Source organism: Myripristis murdjan, chromosome 15 (assembly GCF_902150065.1).
Source record: "Myripristis murdjan chromosome 15, fMyrMur1.1, whole genome shotgun sequence".
Classification (NCBI taxonomy): Eukaryota; Metazoa; Chordata; class Actinopteri; order Holocentriformes; family Holocentridae; genus Myripristis; species Myripristis murdjan.
In genome coordinates, this window is record NC_043994.1 from 7,446,348 (window position 1) to 7,470,607 (window position 24,260).

The following is a 24,260-nucleotide window of genomic DNA, read 5'->3' on the forward strand; positions in this document are numbered from 1 at the left end:
AAACTTAAGAAAAGTTGTGTATTTTTTAAATGACACTATTGATTTTTTTTTTTTTTTTTTTTTTTTTTACAGATATAAAGTATCCAATAGTTTTAACCATTCAAAAGAAAAATAAACAGTGGCTCTAACCAAAACTGCAGTTACAGTATTCCATCCATAACCACGATCAACCTCCCAAAAAAGGAAAACATATATGACTGTCGTGATGCGTGACAATTAAGAAAAGGGGACCAACAAGGCTGTCCATTCACTACACTGCTCTTTTTCCTTAGGCCTGAGGAAAGTGATGTATAACCACTATGAATAATTTATTGAGGGGACAGGAACAGATTAACCAGTCTGATAGATGACTGGGTGCTTTATATTCCCTGCCTGATAAAGTGGATCAGCAGTTAGCCAGCTCAGGACTGCTTTCAACACGGTGGAGAAGCTACGTTTATTGAAAAGAAAGTGATAAAATGCTTTAAATGACTTGAGTGTTAGGAGGCAGCCAGGAGTGTGATAAATTGAAGTTTGTAATTTATCAAGAAAAATAGACTGACCAGCTCAGAAACAGAATCAGGACCTTCAATAAGCGTGCACAGCAATATGGAAAATAGACAGTTGGGTAAATTTCAGCCTCCGGTCTGTCATCATCATAACGCAAACAACAACCCTGTAAGCAAAAATCTATTTTTTTTCAAAGGCCTGTGTCTTTTGTGGTTTTAAGACCCTATCCTGTGACAGCAAATACATATAAATACCCATAGTGATGCAGTTAGAACAGGACTTCATACATTATATTAGACAGTAGCCCATTCATACACATTTATATTCAGCAGTAAACTGGCATTTCTATCATACAAACATATTCCAGAGACAGAAATAACTCCATTAGTCAAGTCAGACCTCAATGGCCAGAAGCAAAGATGTTAAACTTATTGTAGCCAACTTAAAACAGGTAAACACTGGTGACTTTTTCACTCATTTGTCAAAGGTGACTTAGGACTAATCTAGCTGCTTTTTCAGACCGTTAGGAAACACATTACTGTGTTGACACCCAAACTATTTTGTAATCAATCTGTTACAAATATTGTCACTACACAGATCTTACATTTGTTACTAATCAAAAGTCGCAGCACTTATCAAACACCTGGTGGCCCCTCCTTCCACTGCAGCAAATAGATGTATATGCAAATTAGCATGTGATGTTAGCAGGCAACTATTAGATCAGCCAATATCTGCTTCCTATGGCAACACTGGTTACACCAAAGCCCAGCTAAAAACGGCAAAAGGTGACATAACTGATGACATAAAGTTCTGCTCCATTCAGGTCTAACAGAGCCCAGATCCTGCTGTTGTTTATGTTGGCTCACTGGAAAAACTGTGTTGCTCTTAAATGGAACAGAATCTTAATGTCACCAGAAATCCCTGTGTTTACCCTGCTATTTATTGTCAAAATGGCCGCAGTGAAAATGTCTATTATTAACACTAGCACTCTTGTCACTTACTGCAATCTATCTATCCTAAATTATCTAGGTTAGCTAGTTAGCCTAGGTGACTTTCCAAGTCTACAGTCAAGCTAAAATTTGCATTTTTCAAGATCATGCATGCCATGGCCATGTGTGGATGGAATTGCCATTTATTTTTTAAATTTACATTTTGGGTAGTATTTTACAATAAGGGCACAAATCATATGCTTAAGTAATGTTTTATACCTGACTTGTGATATTTAGATGCATGAATTAATGCAGGGTGTATCAAAAATTCCTGTTGCTCACCATTAAGTCACGATGATGTCATGTGATTATTTCAATTATACACTGAAATACAATTAAGCAACATCAATTCACAGTTATTTCCTACATTCATTGATATGTCACCAAATAGCAAAATAGATTTCCTCTTAGATAGAAGTTTATTTCAGGACTGTGCATTTGCTAAACCTCTCTGGAAAAAAAAAAAAAAATAGCTTCATATTTCTCTGAGAATAGACCCACTGGCGTTTTTGAAACATTTACAACCTAGTGGGTGGAACATGAGTCGTTCCACCAACTCCACCAACTTCTTGACTAATGAGATGATTTGTGCCTCCGGAGGAGCTTTGACTCTGAGAAATAAAACTCTAATTTGCCATTCACTTCACTGTTACTATGGGCAGTCAGTGTGTGTGTGTCACCCAGCCTGACTAATGATAAGATACTTAGTCTTCTCCAGGTGATAAAGTACACATTAAGCAGGTTTCACTCGCCTCTGTCTATTGGCTGAAGATCAGGGGCCAAGACGAAGGATTTCTCCACTTGATAAATCATTCTATACATTATTGAGGTGAAAGGAGAATAACCAGCTAACTGATGACTAGATCCTTTGTCTTGTTGTCCCTTGTGATGAAGTGCAGGCTTACATCAACGTTTAGCAGCTTTGGGGATACTTTACACCGGCTGTATGCATTGGCTGGAGATCAAGGGTGAAGTCAAGGGACTTCTGGAGAGGATATGTCATCGCTGCGACAATCCTCTCTCCCTGAATAACCACTTCATTACTAAAACCACTGTGTTAAACGCACCGCTGTTGTGGAAAAGCTGCGTAATGTTGATGTTTTGTTTTGACTTTGTGGTTTGATTTATAAAGTTATGTGTTGAGTGAGCTTTAACCCCAATGTATACAGTAACTATAGCCACCCGTTAGAATAAACCTTTGTTTTTCTTTGATCCTGATAAACTGTAATGTAATGTGCAATCATGTGGCTTTATCTGATAAACTAATTTTTGATACTGAAAAATAAAATAAAATAAAATGTGCCTCATTTGTGTAATGTGAGCCTGCTCTGACAACAGTGTTACTGGAACATTGCTAGTTGATTTAACAAACTTGCTGTATGTTACAAATAATGTCAATCATACATTCTAAATTAATGCATTGTTAAAACTTCCTCACATGCTTTTTGGATAAATGTATTGTTGAATTTGTCAAAATCAGAGGATAGTCAAGTTTTAACTGGTCATGGTTATTACAGTTGGCCCAAAAAACACACAACTATAAATAAACATAAAATTTACTGGTGAATGTGAGTTGTTTTTTTATTGTTCTGATTATTGTACTGAACATGTAAAACTGAATGTAAATGACCAGCCAAATCCAAGTATGAAAATGCTCTTATCGATCTGCTAATCAGTTGGTTAAAGCAGAGAAAACATGTCAGGCCTGAAGAGCACATACAGTGAGCCTAGTGTCCGCTCAGTGTTTCGAGGCCTATTTGAATACAGCATGCAATACGTGACGCATGACAGTGCCAAAAACAAATCAACATTTCAAACTGATTCACTCATCACTTTGTGATCAAATAAACAGAAAACCACCTACAACAGCGCAAAGAAACCACACAATCCTGTGTGTGTGTGTGCGTGTGTGTGTTATGTTCCTCTGATGGCTTGAAAACAGCAACTCATTTTAGGTTACAGTTAAAGAGATTGTTTGCAATGCACCTGCAAAATGTGAGTTTTCAGTCAGTTGAAAAAAAAAAAAGCCTTCAAGTCAAGATCTGTGAAAACCCACAAGAAGCCTCACCTCCCTTTTAAGGATTCATATATTTTGCTGTATGATGTCATCAGTGCTAAATGTGTTTCTCCAGTGGTGTTATCATATTTCAGTGACCTTTAATATCACAAACCATTGCCATTATTTCAAAAATACATGTTGCCCTAGTTTAAAGTGCATAAAAATTCCTATCACACTATCATTTGGGATGCTTCAGTATTTTGTTCAATAAAAAAGTACAACAGCCTAGATATTCTCATTTTTCTAATTATGAGAAAGCTGAATATTTTAACAGGGATAAGCAGGCAGGAAAATATAGAGAATACTCATCTCTTTCACCATCGGATCAACACTAAACATCCTGAAGTGTAAAGTGGGATGGATATTGGTGTTGATACTGCCATTTTAAAATAAAAAGATTTTGCCGGGAGTTTTTGACTTAACAATATTAAGAGCAAACAATAAATGATGTTGATATCGAAACAAGCCGTTGAACAAGTGTAAAGTACTTCCCCGTTAAATAAAACCTCAACCAGCACATGAGCTAGTGTCTACAGCATATATGCACTTATTACTCTGTGAGACCGTGTGTTTTTGCAGCTTCGACAGTCCACAAGACTTTACATCTCTGACTCTACTTGAGGGCAATTGGATCGGATTTCCTTTCATTTTAATTTTTAATTGAATTTTATTTTCTTTGGTATAGGTGAAGAATGTCATGATTGCATCTTCTTCTTTGGTGCAGATGGAACTGGGACTGCAAACATGGAGGACAAAAGGCACTTTCTTTTTCCTTTAATTTTTTTTTTCTGCAACAAGGGGTAATTTCATGCTCGAGGGGGTTTCGGTGCTGACTGGCAGAGATTAATTTCGAGATACACTCGCTGGACCACAGGAGAGGAGGTGGGAGATTTTCCACAAATTGTGATCTGTTCACTCTCACACACAGCTGTCAAAACAACTTGGAGAAACAGAGGCTTTTGGCGCAAGTTTTTCAAGAAGGAAAAATGGACGTCTGCTGTTTCTGTGTTTGATATTTGTGTGTGCTTGGGCAAGCGGCCATGTCACAGTTGAGCACAGTGAAGGACTTTCCTCGAGAATGTTTAGTGATTAGCCATCAAATACTGTTTGATCGGGAAATAAATGTGTCTGCAGAGGTTAGCCCTGCACAGAGTGAGGGGTCAGTTTGGTTTAGTGGCCAGACGAGCCACCTTTGGGTACATTATCATGGTATAATAGATACTGGGGCACATATCAGACTTGTCTGTTTACCCTTCATGTGTCTATGTCTGCACAAGGGTGGAAGCAACTAATTACATGTGTGTTACTGTGAAAAAGATGCTTTTTTGCTGTCAGCAATTTTACTCTGACTAATATATGTCTGTGCTGAAAGCCCTGGAAATAAAGTGTCCAGTTGCTGAGCCTTTTGCAGTGGTCAGCAGTGGCTCTGCTGGTCCGGCTCTACTAGTTTTGTGCACTTTATTGTGCAACTAAGTGACTAAATAATTATTACATAACCCTTTGAAACCCAGGAGCCTGTGGGTGAGCTCTTATTTTGAAAGGCCTTATTTTACCCTCTGAACCAAATTTACTTTATTTTATTTTATTTATTTTATTTTATAATACTTTTTTCTTATTTTTTCTCATTCATTTATTTATTTATTACCAATTTTGAATAATTTTGAATAATAATTTTAGCATTTTTTTTTTTTTTTTGCAATTGTTTTTCCATGTTTTCTTAAAGAAATCAAGTGAATTTGCTCAGGCTTCAATCTATTTGAAGGATTAAATGCATTTTTCCAACAACTTTTACTTGTACGAGTAAAAAATACCATCGCAGCAGCAGCAGCTCTCTCAGTAGGACACTGTTGCACTGGTATCAGGTGGGAGCTCTGCCAGGGCCTGTCATGTAATTACTGATAATTTGAATCGGTCAGTGGATTGCTAGCTTGGACTGACTTGGCTGATGGCTCCATGGTTAGATGACTACAAGCTCCAGCTAAAAAACTTCCTGTGTCTAAATGCAAAATGGCTTTTCAAATGTTTTCAAAGACAGCGTGCCTTGCTACAGTCATTATAACACTGGATCACTGTAAACAAAATGTCCCCTGTGTCTGCCAGCTGCTTAGTCATCCCCCCAGTCAGCTCTATTTATGTGGGCTGTGGCACATTAAATACATACAAGCTAATTGCCCTCTGTCTTCATGTCTTGGATGGGACGAGCCTGCCTCCATCAAAAAAGTCAATCACAAAACAAAATGGTGCAATACAGTATGTAATAAATAAAACACAAGGAAATAACAATGCACAAAAATAGCATGCTGGGAAAAACTAACCTCGAAAGCTTAGCAAGCATAGCAAAACATATAGAAGAATAACCTTTGATTACATAGAACTCAATGACAAGCACATGCTGCATAATATAAAATAAAGCTTTTAAAATTTCTATAATTAGTGATAACTTCAAATTAGACTGAACAAGAGAGCAGAAAAGGGGGCCGAGATGGAGAAATAGCAGCAGGCTGAGAGAAGAACTCAGGAGGAGAGGAGTGAGAAGTTCACCCCTTCATTCATTCATCACATGGCTTCACAGCACCTGTTCTGAGCTGGATTAATGAAGCCAGTCACTCTGAAATAGTAAGCGTGTTACCGGAACCTGGATTATCATGAATTAACACACAAGAGAACACTCGGCTAAAGCAAATGTGAGACACAAATCAGTGTCAGTGTAGGCCAGGACTAACTTCCAGCAGGGGACCCAGTGGAGATGCAGTCGACTACATTAATCATCATCCCATCAGCCCCTGATACCTCGAGCACTACTGCACACTAATGTTGAAATTCAGCACTATTATCACAGAGTACACTGCTGTTTGGAGACTGCTGCTCCACCACATAGAGAACTGTCCAGAACAAGACCCCATGATGCTCTACCTACAATAAAACAGAGATGGCTTGGCTGCTGGAATAGACACTGAACACTGTCTGGCTGCTTTTCAGAAGGCTGGCTGGCCTGACAACAAAGCAGACGCCCCGTCATTTGATCAAATGATGGGATATTTTTGTCTATTGGTGCACTTTGACTGTCATTTATAGCTTTTGTGAAGGTGTAATTTTGTGGACATAGGTTTTCTGATTCCTGATTTTACCAAAGGTGTGAAAATAAAGTCAATGATGGTCCAATCATAATAGTAAGATTTCATCTAGAGAGTCAATTGAGGCCATTTCCCAGGGGCGTGGTGGGCACTTCTGCAGCCTGTCCCCTCTAAATACATCCATCCATACATACATACATAAAAGTAAGTCCTGACCATTCTAGCCCCCTCACTTTTGAAATAATGACTACACCCCTGCCATTTCCACTTATGTCTAAGCAGCATACCAACAGATGGAAGCATTACATTAAAAATTCATCTTGATGCTAATATTTCTACATAATGGCCTTGAAATAAGACACTGTTGGAGTCTCTGCCCTACACTGACTTTAAGTGATTCGCCTGGTTAACAGGAGAACTTTTACTCTGGTAAAGTCTTGTCAAGATAGCAGGGTAATCTCTGCTATCTTGTTAAATATGATGCTGCTTCCTGGCCTACTCATTTAGTGAAAACATATTTCCCACTGAGAGACAAAATCTCTCACAAAGTCTGTTAGTCCAAGAAGCAGGGCTGTGCTGTGATTGAGGTGTCACACTGTGTCTATGATTCTTATAGTGTTATTTCACCGACGTATGTTGTTTTCAGCACTGCTACTCTGAAAATGTCAGAATGTATTCTTGCTGTCAGATTTAAAATATTACACACATTTCCTACAAAGCAATAAAAACCTTTCCACAGTCATTTAAAGATATTTGTATGTATGTAATCACTCCCAACATGTTTAAAAATCGTCGTCCCTGTGGTATTAATTCTGAGAAGCACTCCATGTTAGAGTGCTGATCGGGCTGCATATACTGTATTTGTCTGAACCGGACCCAGGCCTGAGATTTAGCTCGTCCTCCATCACTAGGTTACATTTACTGCCTGAAATAGCCTACATGTTGCCTTCAGTGTCATCACGTAAACTCCATCATTTTCCTTTGTTTTACACCATTTTCATTAAAATAACGACGTGACCAAACCCGACCCTACTCAATGGCACTGATGTGAAAATCATGGTATACAGCAATTAATTGTATCACACAATTAATATTAATATGGCATTCTGCTGTATCAAAATGTTACATGTCCCATCTTTACCCATGTGCTTTCTAATAATATAGAAATACCTTAAAGGGATAGTTTGCCCATTTTGAAAAATTTTACTTGCCATTACTTGTTGGCTAATTTTTCAGTACTCAGTTTCAGTTGTGATTTTTGTCCTCCAACGTGCCTACATGTGTTCAGCCAGTATCCAGCACTCAGTAACAATGAGAGGAAGGTAGCACCACTACTGTCCTACAGAACTAAATGAGTGAATTTTCCCTTTAAAAATGGTCTTTGACAACACAGAGCCCTGTTCAGAGAGTGTGGGGGACCTGCTACTTATCCAGGCCTATGTCTGTTCTCACTGCAGCCACCCAGTCTCCAGGATCAACAAATGTCTCCCGTCCCATCCTTAATCCTCTCTCCTCTTCGGTCTTTTCCTCTCTTCCTTTCTCCTCTGCACTTTACATTTGACTTAGCTGACACTCCCATTCAGGACGAGTGACAGTGAGTGCAACAGCAGCAGCCCAGATTAATTAGCTAAAGTGGAGTCCATTCATCCATCACAGCCTAGATGATCAATAGGTGCCACGGCTTCAGGCTGCGGGCAAAATCACAACGGCGAGTCAACGCCAGAGGCTCATGCCTCACTATACGTGTCTGTGTGTGTCTGTGTGCACGTTTAACTGTGTGTCTGGGCTCTTTCTCTGTCCGGTCATGTTTTTTCTTACTGAGAAGCTACAGAGCGGAGATAGCTTGTTCTTGTCCTCAGATTTAGAGCACGTATGTATCTTGATGATATCTTAATGTGCTGATGTATCTGCACTATGATGAATTAACAATAATCTACCTCCAAAGAAAAGCTAGTCCAATAAATAAATAAATAAACACATACATACATACATACATAAAGTGATCACTGTGGTCATAAGTGCAGAGTCTGACATGATTATACAGTATTTTCAGTGATATACCAGTCAGACAGCTACACAACCTGTACTCTAAACTATAGCCTATTTGGCAAAAACTGTATTATCATCATTCATATTTTCTTTTTTTATCTTCCACATTTCCTATACTTATTTTATACCATTTATACTTGTTTTATACATTTATATCTTAGGACTGATTGTATCACAATTGGCTTATTTTAGTTCTACTATCATACTTTTTTTCTTTTTAATCTTTGTAGGTTTTTATTGCCTCATCATTTTTATTTTCCTTTTGCATTTTACTTTCCTTTGTACATTTTGCTCCCCGTGTCCTGTTTTTAATAATTATAATGTTTTCTATTGTTTCTCTTGTAAAGCACTTAGTGCTGCCTGTCATCACAAGAGAGATGCTATAGCCTATAAATAAAGTTTTAGGTTTTTTTTTATTTGAAAATGGTCAGTTTTCGGTTTTTATTAGTTTCAGTATTAGTTTTTTTCTCTCTCGTTTTTTTTTTTTTTTTTTTTTTTTATTATTATTATGATACAGGCGTTTGTTAAGGGCAAGAAATAAAAATAAAAAGTTCAGACCAGGTAATCCAGTCCAAACCGGTCACCTTGCGAAGGCAGCTGCCTCCCAGTCAGGTCTCAGTAAACATCAGCACCAAGCCTCTTCATGCTGGACAAAGTTACCGAGCTGACCACACTGACAAACACTAAAACTAAACACATTTTCTGGATATTTTTGTTTATTTTAGTTAATTTTGTCAGGGCACAATATCACGTTTATCCGTTTATCCTGCGGTCTAGTTTTTATTTATGTCAGTGTTTCGAGGAAACCCTGGTGCAACAAGAACTCAAGAAATCCCCTCTTCCCAGCTTCCCACCCTCCGTCCCGCACTCCGGGACAGCAGGTGGCGGTATGCGGGTTCACAACTCACCCAGAGAAGAACGAGGAAGACGGCGTTGCTGTGCACCGCAGCAGGCGCTACAGGCGAGGGGGTGTTTCTCGAGAAAAACACAAACATGTCGAAACTGTTTACGTGGAGGCGCGCAGCTAACGCCAGGTTTGCACCAGGCGAGCGGCTCGGTGATAGTCTCGCATCCGGTGAAGAAGCAGCTCGCGCACCCGCCGACGACGATGACGGTGAGGAAGACAGTGAGGAAGAGTGTGAGGAAGAGTGTGGGTCCGCGGCGGATAGCGACGAGCAAATGTTGTGTCCCGGCTAGACCCGGTCCAAGACACGGACAGGTCAGTCTCTGTCCCAACAACTCAGCCATGTCTGGACAGTCAACGTAACTGCGCAACTTCAGTCAAGAAAAGGGTTGGAACAAACAGGTGAGTCTGCTGTCAAACTCGTGCGAAAGAAACCGAGAGACGGGGCAAGCACAGTAAATGCTTTTATTTTTACTGTCTACTTGGCGTTCAGCACATGTTGATTTAGCCCCGAGGCCTTCATATGGTAAAATATGGGCGTCATTTAACAGCGAGCTGAATAAAGTTGAGAAAACAGCAGCGCAGGATCTAGCTGGTGTCCCTGCTGGAGGCGGCAGGCCGGCTCAGCCGCAGCACGCCGCTGCCTCTCTGCTCAGCTGTATGCTGGACTTATCAGCTGCTCAGTCCGCCTCGCACTGCATTCACTGGTTTCTTACTGTGTCTAGCTATTAACAAGGGCATGTATGGGCAAAATTTCATACCCTGATACTTACGCCAGATATCTTGATAGTGGTACGATATATAATATGACTGCAGGCTCATACTTATTTGAAATTTTAAGTGTAGCAGTAGTGAAAATTAAGGATTCCTCAAAAAACAGTATAATAATATCAACTGCATGTTGAAAATGCATTTACTTAACAATATAATTTTTTTGATCAGAATAGATCGATCACTGTCATATGCTAACCTTAACCCTAAATTTGGTATATTCATATATAGATAATGATATCATTCAGTCCTACTAGTAACCATGCTTTACACTCTGTTTTTCCTGTGCATGGTCAGAGGATCCTGGAAGATCACAGGACAAAAGGAAAACTGCCCGCCATCCGAACTGTGCAAGTTGTTTTCACTATTGTCATCGTGGTAAGAATGTAACGTGTATACATAATGAATAGCTTTAATATTTTGTAATTTGTCTTTCTTTTCACGTGTTTTTGTGCAAACTCCATCCACATCAGTAGGGCTTCAGTGGTAGAAGCTTTCCCTCTACCACTGGGTCTGACACCCTGTTATCTCTGCCGTTCTGCAGACCAGATCCACACCGTTTAGGGCTGGAACACACTGCAAGAAAATTTAAAAAATAATCTGGAGAATGCATATAGAAAGACAGTCTTCTCTGACCCTCATGCTTCTAGCTTCTTCCATGAATCACACCAGATGAGCTCACAAGCTCAGTCAGTCCCCACCAAATGTTGCAACATGTAGACTAAAACTGTGTCCTAAAAGCAGACTATATTGTAATAATAAACATTATACACTGTACTTATCTTCATAGTGCACTGTTTGGCAATTAGTTGAACAGAAATTGAATGTGCCGCATTGGTTCTTTACAATCCAGAAATGATGCAGCATCTGCTAACACCTAGATGTTTTCTGCTGCCAATCAACTTCGAATGAGAAAAACAGCTATCCAAAAACAAACAAAAAAAACCCTCAACAGATATTTTGGTCAATTTTTTGTTTTCATGAAGTTCTCATTTTCAATGGTCAAGGTCATCCAAAGGTCAAAATTCACATTTTTTGCAATATCCTAGAAACAAAGCATTGGTGAAAGATGCAGCCAGGTGTGTTATTTTGATGTCGGGATTGTGCAGCGTGTGAAAGGTTGCTGTCCCTGGAGGATTTTGTTTGAAATGAATTTAAAGAAGAATAACAATTCATAATACATTAAAAACTGGGATACAGTCCTCTAATCTCTGTGTTCATCCATCTATAGTCACACAATCTGCCTTGTAGTTGGTTTACATTGAACTCAGTGACTTGATACAAATCAGCATATTGATGCTGGTAAAATCTTGCTCATTCTAATGCCGTGAGAGGCAGATGTTAACATGTGCCATAATGCATCAAAGTCGACCTTAATCAAAGAACCTCTATCCATTACTACACAGATGGCTGCTGTCAGCTGATCCATTAAATCATGGGCACTCTTTCTTTAGATGAGGGTGCAATCTAACCCAGCATGCGCATGAAATAAAAAAAAAAAAAAAAAAAAAAAAAAAAAAAGCCTCTCCATGGCCTCTCCAGAACTCCACATATGCTTTTGGGACAGGGCTAAAATATATCAGAAAACAAGTTGCAGCAGCAAGCCACAACTCCACCAACAAGAGAGAAATAGAGTAAAAATTCAGATTTCTTCAACATAAAAACAATAGGTGAAAAACTAACACTAGTTAAAAATTGCTACCTCAGACCAAATGTAAAAGCTCCTCTGGCATTTTCAGTCACAGCCCCCTCACACAGTTCAGGCACCTGCCTGCGGGTCAGAAGAGCCCATCAGCGCTTTTTGCATGCTGTTAAATCCCAGGGGCCAATTGGAAATTAGCACCGATAGCTCCAATGCTCAGCTCCAATGTAGCATCATCCTTAGTCCTAAAGCATTTTGCACATTTTTTTAGGTCGCTTGTGACACTTTTTTCCCCCTCCCCCAGCTCAAATGGAAAACATGTGGACACCTCCAAGCAGGACGAGGAAGAAGAGTGAGTCCCTCATCGGAAAGCCAAGAAATTGCCGGTCGTAGTGTTGGCAGAGGAATCAAATGAGGATTCTGCACCCACCCCTTCATGTTCAGCTGCAGCTTGTAGTCCATTAGCTCCACATTGTGCCACAAACTCCAAGCAACAGTTCATGGGCCTGACAACACCACAGCCATCCAGTGAGCCTGAGGACAATGGAGGAGTGAGGTAGAACAAGATGTGGGACCGGCTACTTTCAGGTTTACACCCTGTAGAACCCCAGGCTCACAGCTGTTTTCAGTTTTCACATACAGTGTTATGCAGATGTTTCAGCTATTTTTTCCAATAGACAGTGTGGACAAAATCTGCAGGAACACAAATAAAAATGCAGCATGAAAACTTTCAGTGGAAAAAAGTGGCCTTTAGGTGCTGAGGGATTGCAAAAGTATATAGACCTCCTTATTTGTCATGGAGTTGCACATGTTCCACAGGCTGAGGACTATTGGGGCCAGAGCCAGTGTGTTTGCAAGGCTATTTGTCTGCAGTGTCATGTCCAGAAACAGATTTCAAACAATCAGCCAGTGCCCACACATCAGTGATCCTGGCAAGGATGCAAAGATGGACAAGAAGACCATCCAAGACAGAATTTGTCAGCGGATGAACTTATGGTCCCCACAAAAGCAACAAAATGGCCTGAAGAACTACTTGCGGCTCAAACCATCACTGACGGGGCACAAGCTCTTTGTCCACAGCTAGGGGACCATGATTCACAAGGCCTTTGATGGTTAGACTGATAACAACGCAGAAGATGAGTGGTGGAACATGGGAAACAGGTACATTTCCCTACCAGCTCCCGTCAAGGAATACAGTAAATGCATGGGAGGTCATAACTTGTCTAATCTCCATGTTAGTAACTACACAGTCAGGCACAAGATGCAGATGGTACAAGATTTTTTTCTATCATTTCCGCCATCAATGCTTTAATCCTGTTCAAGCAGTACAGCCAAAAGAAAGAACTGAAACTAGTGAGCCGCCTTGACCTCAGGAAACAACTGAACAACTGCCTCCTCCAAAGCCTCACTCGTCCATGAGCCCAGTGGCATGGTTGAACAAGCACATGTACATAGTGGGTCATGTACATAGTGGCCTGTATTAGGCCTATATGGTAGGGTTGGACGATTAATCAAAATATTACTAAAATCACAATATGACCAATTGCAATATGCAGGAGCTTTTTTTTTTTTTTTCTTCGATTAAGGTGAAATGTGTGATAAAACTTTGCTGTAAGTATTGTGGTACTCGAGGGTGCAAATCACTGGGTAAGTGGCAATATGATACTAATATGCACAATATTTTGCCCACAATATTGATGGTATCATGATACAGGCAATTTTGCAATATACAATATATTGTAAGATAAGCAGCAGCGATACATCACGGTATCTGTTACTGAGGGAGAAAATACCCACAAAAGGCAAAATAATTTCCAATAGGCAGGAAGCAGTCATGTTTTTCAGTGTTATAATGTGCAGTTCCAGTCAAAACACCACAATTACGACTCACAGGAACTCAAATGAGCATCAGTGCAAATTAAGCTGAAAAATTTTACTTTCATTATACAACCTGTAGTCACCGGTAATGACCAATAAACCCTCCTTGTATCCTTGTAAAATCAAATATCGATATTTGAAGTGTCACAAGAGGAAGTATCAGTACGTATTGCATTAGTGATTTATTGTTCTAACCCTAATGGTGCTACAGAGATGCCCTGGCCTACAAATTGTATTTTCCAGATGTAAGAAAACATGTTCGTTTGTACAGACCCCAGCAAAAAATTTACTTTTTCAGTGAAAATGAGAATTATATTGCAAAAATTTGCATTCCTACAAGCATTGTGAATCACATCTGCAATATCTGTAAAATGAATAGCATTATTTTTTTTTTTTTAACCATGTTCAGCTTTACATACATAAGAAACAGTGAATCTTGAGCATGCATGCTTTGTTTCTGTATTTTTGTATTAAGTAAAGTTTTGCATCAAAAACCTGAAAGGTAGATTGTGCCCTTTTTGTCTTAATGAAAAGAAAAATGAAGTTTCTTACCAATTGCTTACCAATCTCACAAATACTGTGGCAATATCTGTGAAAGTCTTATCTCAGCACAACTAATGCTACTGTCTGTAAGAAGGATGAGAGTCTTGTCACCACCAAAGCCAAGGTGAGTGCTGTTTAGCCAACATGTCAGTGGTTGTTTGGGTTGTGTTCTCTTAAATCAGCCTGTTAGAAAAATTTCACATTACAGGCCACTTTACAATTCCATTCAAAAACTGCAAGAACCAAGAATTTCTTGCTCTTCACCTCCTAAACAATCCATTCAGATAGCATGACATAAAGATCACCAGAGTCGAATACATTGCCCTGCTAACTCAAGATTAGTTTTGATATCAGCACAAGACAAATGCAAGCTGCTGTGCTCAAAACTGATCTTGAGTGAGCAGGGGCCAGGCTCACTGTAGCTGCTAACTTGACTTGGAGGTTTTTAAGATGTAAATAATGCAGTCGTGGTCACATTGACAAAGGCATGCAACTCATTTGTTCTTGCATTTCCTCTCTTGAAAGGCGATCAATGCGACCGTTGTTTCTAAAGTAGAGGTCTCCGACCTTTTATCTACTTTGAGAAAATGAAAGTGGCCAAGAGCAACTCGTGTCCCATATTACATGTCCCATATATCTATTCACAGATCAGATCAAACCACTCGTCAAAGGACTTGAAATCCATACCAGTTAAATGCAACACATTTTTGCAGGTATCAAATACTATCTGAAGCCCACATTTTGCACAAAAAACATTGCAAATCAAAAGGTATATGATATGTATTTTATGAATCCAAGTTGAAATTTTAGTGTATCAGATTCACATGACATAACAGCAACACCTTGAATTCACAAAAAGTCATGGAAGAATGAGCTTTCTTATCAAAGTATGACAGATCACTTGCCCTCACGTATCAAAAGCTCATCATTTTACAGTGCAGTCCACTTCTGTTCACTCCCACAGTCATTTAAATGTTCCTCTACTATAATTGTTCTGAATTCATATCAGAAAAGCTGCTTCACAAAGGTATGTGGAGCCAAGCCAGGCAGAATCTTCAGGGCTGCTTGGTGGATGTTCTCACACTTTGGTAGGTGGAAGGGTGCTGGTGGGACATCTTGTGTATTTGATTGGATTGATACGGGAAGGTGGGTTCTTAAATGCATTCATGTTGACTCGCTGATTTCTATTTCTTTGAAAATATGCCACTCTGGCAGGCTTGTGGGGTAGCTTTGCCTGTCAGCCCCTCAGTGATTGCATGGTGTAGAGCTAGCCTCCAAATGCCAAGCATTTCAAGTCTGGTGTAAAAGCATACAAACTTCTTATCAAAGAATAAGAATGCAGAGGTAAGATTTTAATCATACCTCTCACAATTATGCCGTCTTTTAGAGACACACAAAGGCCCTGCTAAGTAGTGTTTTAGTTGTTAATCTGGTCAAGGTCACAATCAGGAAGATTCTTAGTACCAAGTCCTGCTGGAAACAAGTAGCAGCCACCTAACAAAGACACGACATAGACAGGCAGTGCAGATCAACTTGTTTGGATGCTGAAAACACAAACACATGCTCTCTAAAAAACACATATGGCTGCCCTCATTTGTGTTGATGATGGAGATCCGAAATGTAGGACTTATTTTTAAATGTCGTGCAAATACACACTTAAAGACAACTAAAAATAAAAAGTGCAAGTCCTGCAATCGCTCATGCGATGTGAATGAGTGTGTGTGTGTGTGTGTGCAGGCAGAACTTGGATTGAGCCGAGATGGTAAATTCTGAGGATTCTGAGAAAGAGCTTTTACTCCTTTTATTTTCACTTGCACAGATTATTTCAGTCAGATATATGACTACGTGCTGATGAGTCACTCAGGGTTCCCTAGAAATATGAAGCATTTTCCAGCAGAACAATAACAGGTATTCACCAAACTGACAAAAAAAAAAGTTAAACCTGCGTGAAATGGCTCATAGTAACCACTGAAAGATGCCGAATGACTACACTTTGTTCGATGATGAAATGAAGCGTAAATACCAAATGCCTTCATGATCAAAACCATGTGATTTTTACACAGACATAGCAACAACAACAAAAGATAGGCAGCTGTAGGGACTTGAAAGAACATGCAATACAAACAATAATAAGGGGGAAATAAAGTACAAAGATAAATAATACAATAGAGAATCGAATAATAATGGCAGCAAAGGGATTCCAAATCGATTCAGTATATTAGGAAATCTAATGAAAATGGAATCGCTGTCTGTCCTTTGATTTTCATGGTCCACCTGATCACCTCCACACTTGGCGGGTGTATTGCTGAGGAAGTGCAGTGTCGACTGCGAGCTCCCATCCCTAAATATATCCTGGGAGTCACTGTCAGAAAGTTATCGCTTCAGCTGTCTTGCTGCCAGGGCTATACTCTCTCTCTGCCTCTCCATATTGTCAACCTCAACAGCTGTTTACTAAGTGGTGAATAATGTCACACTATGATACACTGTTGCTGTGTTGTCTTCTTACCACTAGCACTTATATCACTCTTGTTGAATTGTTCATTGCCCTGGTGTTTGAAAAAAAAAAAACGCAGCAAAAGTGCCTTCTTGGAGGCCACAATGGTAGATCAAACACGATAATGTGCCGTCTAGGTGGCCCAATGTGCAAGACAACCTGATATAGTGCCCCCTGGGCTGCCCTTCCAGTGGAAAACATGATCCAGTGCATTAATATGCACCCTTCCAGTGGAGAAAATGCAATACAGTGCCATGCAGGCTGCCCTGCATGCTGGAAAATTAGTTGGCCTCATCACGCTCCCTCATTTTCAATCTCATTTTCATTCCTGTTTGGAGCCAGTAAACTCATCCAATTTTTTGTTTTTGTTTTGTTACAACTGTATAATGTAGAACTAAAAAGTTAGCATGTAAATTTTAAACATCTTTAGAAAAAAAGAAAAATGTCTGTCTGTCTACAAGTGTTTATTGGTTCCAAAAGAGGGTGAAAATGAGGTGTAATCCTCTTTTGGGTGGAGTACCCCTGTATTTTTGGTGCAGTGCTCACACACACTCTGCCCCACCCTCTTTAGACTGTGTAGGTGTCAGTGAGTTTAGTGCATTCTGAGCTGTAACCTTGACATCCTACTATAGCATGTTATGCAGCAATACTTTTTTTTTTTTTTTTTTTTTTTACATTTAAATCAATGCAAAGATTGCATCTTACTAAGGAAGGTACATTACTAATGTTTGTAGACTGCATTTTCTATGATATGCTCGAGGATGCATTGCTAGGTAGCAAGCCATTTCTATGCTGACTGGTGGACTTAGGCAGGAAGTGTAGTAATACCTTTTTATCCTTATCTAATCCCTAATTAATTAATCCCTACCCTGACCAAGCTCCTCAAACTATATGCCACATTGCCAGTGACAACCGCTTCAGTAGTCGTTCTCTAAACTAAGGCTGGTCAAGACCCAGCTCAGGAACAGATGTGGGGAGGGCAGGCTGTCAGATCTTCTGCTGCTATCCATTGAGAGGGACGTCCCAGCTGACCCAAACAAGGACACTGATACATACAAACTGGCCAAAACAAGATCTCTACTCTGACTCCAGCACCATGACTATCTCCCTACCCCCTTGACGTGTGTGCCTTTGTGAAATAAAAGGTTAAATAGTTAATAGCCCCCCTTGTGTTTTATTACAGAGGTGCAGTAGTGATACGCATCCAAATGACATATAAACTACACTATTGCCTGGAGACACAGCTATGCCATGGCAGGTGTATTGCTGGGGAGAAGCACAGTGTCGACTGTGAAGTTGTTTGTATGAGCGGTTTTCCAGAAAACAGGCAGCAGCACCGGAGGCCAAGCCGCCAGCCCGTTCTGAACGGAAACGTTTTGAAAAGGCGGTGCACTAGTTGTGTAAAATCAAGTTTTATTTCCCATGTAATTTTAAAAATGAGAGCTGGCAGAAGCTTTGCACTTTGCTTTGTCTGCACACTTGAATGGGTTGTGGTTGACATAAGAAGAAAAGTAGCTCTAGGTCCACAGATATGGGCCATGCAGAGGTGGTATGGACCCAGAGCTGGTGTACTTATGTACTGGCAGAGAATGGAAACAGTGACCAGAACTTTAAACATGTATGCAAAACACAATTGGCTTCTTATTTTCTTATTTAGTGATAGATTACTTTTGTGGAGCAAATTACTCCAGAGTTGTTTTCTTTTTTTTCATGCCATTTGGGATGTGAATGAGCCCAAGGGCATTGGCAAAACTAATTTAAAATGATCTACTGTTTCACATACATGTAAAAACTGTGTCACTTAACATTTTAGTGGTGGAAACTGAGCAAAACCTAAATTCACACTGGAAATGTCAGTTAACCTCAGTGCAGAAACATCATCTCTGTCTTGTTCACATCCACAGCACACAAACCTGTGCTGCACTTTGCTCTCATTTCATGAAATTTTGTGAGATTTTTCCTCACAGCAAGGTCACCACTCAGGCGCGTATTGTAATGCTCAACACATGAGGCAACGTCTGCGGACTGTCCCACACACAGCAGACAGATGCACAGAGGCTTTGTGTGGGCAGAGGGCTGACTAAACCTGAAGCTTGTTTTTCTCTGTGTGAGTGAGTTGAGTGAGAGACAGAGATCTCATGTGGGTGGTTTCAGGTCAGCTCTTAAACATCAACAAAACTGGAGCACAAATCCTATCTCTCTCCTGTTCTCTTATCTGTGTTTTCTGTGTTTACATCCTTGTTTACCTTGTGATTCCTATCCTTTAGTCGCTTTTACAGTTAATAAAAATAAAAACGCCTTTCGCTTCATTCACTGTCTAATTGGTGGCTATCTCTTTGCACGGTGCAAAAAAAAAAAAAAATACAATAATGAATAAAACTGGTCTTGCCTACTTCCTTATCCCTGTTTTTTTTCGCTGTTATTCATTTTACATGGAAGAATCACAAGTTCCTCACAATCACACATCCCAGCTCACAATCACTCATATCTTACATTTACTAGCTGTTTACCACACTACTGTTATACTTTAGTACTTTTGCATGTAGTTATTGCTATTGAATTTTCATTTTGCATGTGCAATGTATGATGACCAAATTAGCAAGAAAAGTAGAGGAAAATGCCCCAAAAGTTAGCAGAGAAGGTATAAAAAAATACAAGAAAGTGATCAGAAAATTAGAATAACAAAAATGCTAAGAAAATGACGAGAAAATTTGTGTAAAATTTGTTTAAAAATGACAAAAAAGTGAAAAAAATGAAATGAAATGAAATAACATGACAGTGCCTTCAACTACACAGGGCTGTATTTTATTTCCTCCTCCCTCTCTTTCTCTGTCTGAAACCATGAAATGAGATTTTGCATCCTGTGCACCTTCAGTACAAACTGACCTGGTCTTGGATTTCAAGTTTTCCTCTTCATCTCTTCTCTTTTCTGCCTCTCGCTTTCTGTCTCTCTCTGCGAGTCCCCTTCCCACGCTTCTGAGCAGACGGTGAGGTGACGAAACAACTCCGCCTGAGGGGCACTGTCTGTATCAACACACACACACACACACACACATGCAAACGTGTTTGTATGACTATGTACTTAAGAGGAGCTCCAATTTCTTTACATGTCCAAGCTTAACCCTGAACCCCAGTCCTCACCTTAAACTGCTGCCTGACTGCTGCAGCCAAGCAGTGAATGTGACACCAAATGAGAGCCGAGAACAATGGCAGAGAAAGGTGCAAGTGTGTTTTTACAGTGCTCAAGGTTTGGTCATGGTGACTCACCATGATGTGGGGAGAGAGGGAGCAAACCTGCACATAATCTAATTGTGGTTATCTTTCCTGCCACTTTTCATTTGAAAACTATCTGGTGGAGATACTTAAAGAGCACTTTGAAAATAAACTCTGCACAAAACATTGATGTACAAAAGCAGCATTAGATTTAACTTCAAGATTTGTGTTTTTGCCATGTTTTTTCTTACTTTTTATAGTTTGTGGGTTTGTTTTATTTGTGAGATTCACATTTTTGCATTTCCCCTCGCAGCTGGCATTCTTACCCACAGCAGCATAACAGTAGAATACACTGAAATTCATTCAATAATGCCAAACAGCAGTAAGGACGTTTACATGCACATTATCAGATGCCCTTAACCAAAATATCTTATAAGAAGTGCAGTCAATTTCTATTCCCAGATCGCCAACATTACATACAGACTGAAGCACAGCACTAGCACTCAGATAATAGACATTTCTGTTTATTAAATATTCCTGTAATCATTACCATTCCTGTAACAAGTACAAGCAAGTACAATTCCCCATTGTTGAATCAATAAAATACAGATAAGCTTGCCACTACTATTCCTATGGCCACTATAATCATTACAGCAATATTAGCACTATTTGGGCTACTATTGCTGAAGCTACTACCACTAACACAGTAATAGAAATAATAACTTAACTGTGATTATCACTACTACTACTATTCCTATCAAGTGTTACTAATGTGAGCACCATCACCAACTTTACGACCTACACTACAATTACTACTTGTAAGATTTAAAAAGCTCTCTTGGATTAAAACAACAAATGCGGGCATACACACACACACACGCACACACACATTTAGAAGGCCACTTAGAAAGAAAGATACTGCAACTTACTTTAAGTCAAGCACTCCATTAAAAAGAACACGGCAGAACATTTGGTCCACGCCACAATGTGTGAATATACTGTGTGTTGTTATTTTAATATGTCAGTGGGTAACACAGATGGGCGAACACTTTCTCCAGACATCCTAACACTAACAACACTGAGATACATCATACTAAATAAAGGGTCTGAGGCTTGCATTCTGATAGTTCCGCTTTCACTACGATTTTTTTTTTTAGAAGGAAAAGTGATTCATTGATTAGTCAGATGAACGCCTGAATGAAGATAACCCGGTTCTGTGACTCACAGGGAAAACAGATTCCTCGCTCTTTTGAAGTAAAAAAAAAAAAAAAAAAAAAAAAAAAAAAAAGTGAGCGCTGTCTTTGGTATGTGTCAAAAACAACTTTTCGCAGATTGTGAAATGAGTTCCAAAATGAATGCTCTGTGAATAGCTTTGGTTGACTTGCAGTCATGGGACAGCCATCCTTGATGAACCCTATCATGACCCTGACCGAACCTGGAGATATTATTTTCAGCAGAGAGGATCCTTCGGGTGCTCACTGTCCCTCTTTTGATGTTGGAAGAAGGTTTTAGGAAATGAGCTTCAGGCTGAGGGCGGATTTGGGACGCTTACGTTAACTACTGAGTCCTCAAAGGGTGTTGTAGTGCTAATGCAACCAGAATTCTGTGAAAGCAGAAGCCCACGTAATAAATTCAGCCATCATGACGGGTGTAAACACTGTATTTGGGGCATTCACCCAGTTTGATAACAGAAGACACTGGTCTATCAGTTCCCATTAAGTAACAAATGTCACAGTTTGACTGTTTTGCCTGCACACACATGACTGACTTTTTAGTCATATAGTCACAAAGGAACTACTGTTGTGTAATTTATGAATTACCCAACAGCCTTTGCGTTCTGTGAAACACACACGCACGTAAAAATGAAAACACTACTGCCCCAGATACATTTATTCAAGGTCAAGATTTTACAACTCATCAGTTCCTGGCTGAGCAAAGCAAAACTCCACATCTGCATCGAATATGCATTCAGAACTGTCTTCTACGGTGCCCACTACTGCGAGAAATCACACATTTTCACGAGGACAAAGAAGACATTGTGCGCCAAGAAAAGGAGAATTTGTAGCTCAAACGACTGAGGCTGATTGGCAAGATTATTACTATCAGGGGGTCTCTGTCCTCAAAATACAGGGTCATTTGTGCTTGCATTTTTACTTCACAAATAACACACATGGCAGACCTGCATATGAATACAGTAATATGATCTTGCAATTATTACAAATCACTAGATTCCCACAGGTATTGCTAGTGATTATTTCTGGACTGAAGTGGGTTACACAGTATTTGCAGTAATTTTGGTTTTGATTTGAACCTGCTTGGAGTGTGGGTATGGTTTACTGCATCGTGAAAATTCAGCTAAACTGGCAATCACAGATAATTATAGGCTACTAATCATACCTTGAAAATACTCCCTGTAATAGTAATGTATAATCCAATGTGGCAAATCCTACACTAACGACTTGCACCGCCACAAAATACTATCAAATGTTGCATTAAAATGTTGCACAACGGTGTGCTGTCCCGAACCAGACACGTGTCGAAAAGGATGCATCCTTTTCTAGAACACACTGAATCAGACTGAGGGAGCGCAGAGGCCTCCAGTAAAAATAGCGTGCTGGCTGGTAAACAAAACAGCTTCAAAAAGGAAGTGAGAGGTTTAATATCAGCGGGCCGCTGAGGCGGCAGAGCACAGCTACAGGGAAAATCCACAATATGTTTCAACACTCAATATATACTGAAGAATATGTTTACATTTCAGCTGTCAGCAAGTTCACATGCAGAGTCAATGCAGGTGATTCCTAGATCAGCAGCATTAGCAGCAACAAACAGGACAGAGAAGGTCACAGTGCCCAAAGTGCAGCTAATAATCCTGTGATCATGATCGTGTACAATAGAAAAGTGCTAGTTAAAGAAATAATCAGAAAAAATATATAGTATTTCTTTGTCACTTTACACAAAACCAGATTTTCACTACTTTTGTCTCCGAACAAAGGACTGAGGTCTCACTGTTATTACATCACTGTTACCGATTCCCTTAAAACTCACTCATCACCCAGAATACATACAGATATATACATTTTTAGAAAGGATTATTAATACGCCCTGTAAAATAAGCTCAGTGGGCTATAATGAACCAGAGCTTATGCTGTCTGGAGTTTGTTTCCCACTGGAGGCACCCAAGCTGAAATATGCAAATATGAAATTTGTTGTTTGTTGTTGTCTTTTTAATGTAAGTGCAGTGAGAGTTACTGGAAACTGTCAGTCAGTTTCCTTGATGTGAGGAGTCATGCTTGGCCAGTAAACTCTGATGCTGCTTTGACACAAGTGCAATGGGGAATATTTGTCATATTCTGATGGCAAAATAGACATGGAAAATGGAAACATTCACTGATGTTCACTCTGATGCAAACCAGAGCCTTCAATGGAGTAGATGTCTCACTGTGAGCCACAGCAGAGGGCTAGTAAATAAGGTTTAGACTAGAAATATACAGTCTTCAATGTTCAAAACACACAGCAATATCAATAAAGCATATTTACTGAGCTGATATTACCCTGCATGTCTTTTAGAAAGTTTAGTTTTGCATTTTACAAGTGAAATTTCATTATTATCTGCAGCTGTGAACTAGCTTGTGCTGGCTAACACGTCAGAAGCTAACAATTTAGTTGCTAAAAAAAAAAGTGATTAGCCTCGATTAAGCCTCTCACTGTTCTTGCTTCATTATTATCACAAAAACATGAACATGAAATTTACAAATGTTATTAACTAGTCTGTGTGCCATTATTGCAACATTCAGCAACATTTGCCAGCCTTTGTTGTTTTACAGGACATGGCCAACAGGTATAGCATTTGCTTTGTAACTGGCTAGGAAATAAAGCTTTATAAAAGTAACATTCAGAGATTTGCTTCATTATTATCACAAAAAAAGTGAACATGAAATTTACAAATGTTATTAACTAGTTTCTGTGACATTATTGCAACATTCAGCTACATTTGCCAGCTTCTGTTGTTTCCCAGGACATGGCCAGCAGGTATAGCATTTGCCTTGGAAAGTGGATGGGAAATAAAACCTTAGCACCATGTTGCAATCGACTTTGTTAGACAGAAATTTTCATTTAAAAATAATAATAATACCACCACTACCAGCAACAACAGCA

At 39.5% G+C, this 24,260-nt stretch overlaps 1 long non-coding RNA gene across 2 annotated transcripts in view; it reads right to left on the reverse strand.

Moving 5' to 3' along the window:
- The window catches only part of LOC115372221 (uncharacterized), an 84,416-nt gene that overhangs the window by 7,280 nt on the left and 52,876 nt on the right, over positions 1–24,260 (reverse strand). For both annotated transcript variants that reach the window (XR_003929433.1, XR_003929434.1), the window contains exon 3: positions 19,779–19,916. This is a non-coding gene — a long non-coding RNA (uncharacterized LOC115372221). The remainder of the gene's footprint in view (positions 1–19,778; positions 19,917–24,260) is intronic.